Raw genomic sequence first — 2248 nt, 5'->3', positions numbered from 1 at the left:
GAATCATCACCGGTGGCCATCTTCATCATCCTCGGCGGCCACCACGATGAGGAGGGAGTAGTCCATCCTCGGGGCTGAGGGTTTGTACTAGTAGCTATGTGTTTAATCTCTCTCTCTCTCTCTCTCTCTCTCTCGTGTTCTTGAGATGTCGCGATCTTGATGTATCGCGGGCTTTGTTAATATAGTCGGATCATATGTCCCCTCTCTTTCTTGTTGTGATGAATTGAGTTTTTCCCTTTGAGATTTCGTTGTTATCAGATCGAATACTTTTATGGATTTGAGAGCACTTGATATATGTCTTGCATATCAATACTCGTGGTTACAATGGGGTATCATATTGATTCACATGATATGTGTTTTGGCATTCAACTCACGGATTCCCGCGGTGACATTGGGGTAATCTGTGCATTGGGGTTGATGCACATTCTCATCCTTTGTTTCTCCGGTAGAAATCTTGGGGCACTCCTTGAGGTTCCTTGTGTTGGATTGAGTATTATGAATCTGAAATTATTTGGTGTTATTTTAGTACGAACTCTTGGATAGATTGATCGAAAAGAATAGCTTCGAGGTGGTTTCATACCCTCCAAATGATTTCTTCGTGTTCTCCGCTAGACAGGAACCTTCGAGTGACTAGCACAAATGCCCGTGCGTTGCAACGGGAGTGTGGAAAAAATTTATATAAATGCAATATGGTTTATGTGAAATGAAGGGTGAGAAAAAAGGTGGAAGAAGAAGATTCGGAGGCTCGCTACTCTAAACTTGTAAGGATGACGCTAACAAAATGATAAAAAATGACACAAAACTTTTTACTTAGGAGCAGCATTCCGATGACCTCATAAGGTGATGCCAAAGTAGGCAAGTTCTGGTTTACGTCCACAATGGCACATATCTTGATTTGTGGCCAACGAAACAATTGGATAAGGGACAATGTCCAAATTGTTGACGGTATCTAGATTAGTATATTGGTGTGAGTAATAGATAAATTTCTCACTGAGGGCGATATAGACTTGTAGTGGCTGGTATATATTGAATGATGAGATCAATCTCGTGCATGATTTGAAATCTTCTTTCATTGAATGGATTCTAATCATTACATGTGCTTCGGTATGTGAGCAGATACCATAGACCAACATATCCATATCACATTTGATGTCAAGAGAAAATATGTGAAAAGGCACTATGCATCAATCTCACGCATGATGGATCAAGAAACAAATTAACACGGGTTATTCGACATCTCTAATTAAGGGTTCGTAAAGAAACATCAATCAGGAATTTGGGGCCCATGTGTGGCAAGGAAGGAAATCTCCTTTGATCTTGGCCACCACACAATAGACTTAACACTCAACCGAGCTGGACCTAAGGGCCACCCTACACGAGCTACACCATGCACCTATTCCATACACCGTCCCTCATAGTCCAACTCACTTTTAATTTATTTCCTTCAAAATGCATCAACATTCCTTTTAAAACACGAACATTTTCTTGAATCACATAACATTTTTTAAATTACAAACATCTTTTAAAATGCAAACACTTTTAGAATTACATGAACACATTTTTAAAAAGGGTGTTTTTCAAATGTCAATAATATTTCAACACATAAACTCTTTTTCAGAAAAACAATACAAAGATATTAAAATGCAAGTGCACTTTTTGAAAAATCACGCTTTTTCAGAAAGCACGAACACATTTTAAGTTGCACAACCAGTTTTGAAAGCATGCAGACACTTTTTAGAATTATATAAATAGATTTCAGGAAAAAAATACAAACCACCAATTCTGTATCATGCACGTACATGTATGGCACACAAAGCTAGTTTAGTATTGTACTTCTGATCCATTTTATTCATCATACGTGTGAGCAGACGTATCTGCTACCTCTTGAGCATGCGTTGGTTTTCCCTTGAAGAGGAAAGGGTGATGCAGCAAAGTAGCGTACGTATTTACCTCAGTTTTTGAGAACCAAGGTATCAATCCAGTAGGAGATAACACGCTAGTCACCTAGTACCTACACAAACAATCAAGAACCTCGCAACCAACGTGATAAAGGGGTTGTCAATCCCTTCACTGTCACTTGCGAAAGTGAGATCTGATAAAGATAGTAAGATAAATATTTTTGGTATTTTGTTGTATAGATTGGAAAGTAAAGATTGCAAAATAGTAAATGAGATGCGATAATAAAAAGATGCAATATATAAGAAAGAGGCCCGGGGGCCATAGGTTTTACTAGTGGCTTCTCTCATGA

This window comes from Triticum aestivum, chromosome 2A (genome assembly GCF_018294505.1).
Source record: "Triticum aestivum cultivar Chinese Spring chromosome 2A, IWGSC CS RefSeq v2.1, whole genome shotgun sequence".
NCBI lineage: Eukaryota > Viridiplantae > Streptophyta > Magnoliopsida > Poales > Poaceae > Triticum > Triticum aestivum.
This window is presented reverse-complemented; position numbering follows the sequence as displayed.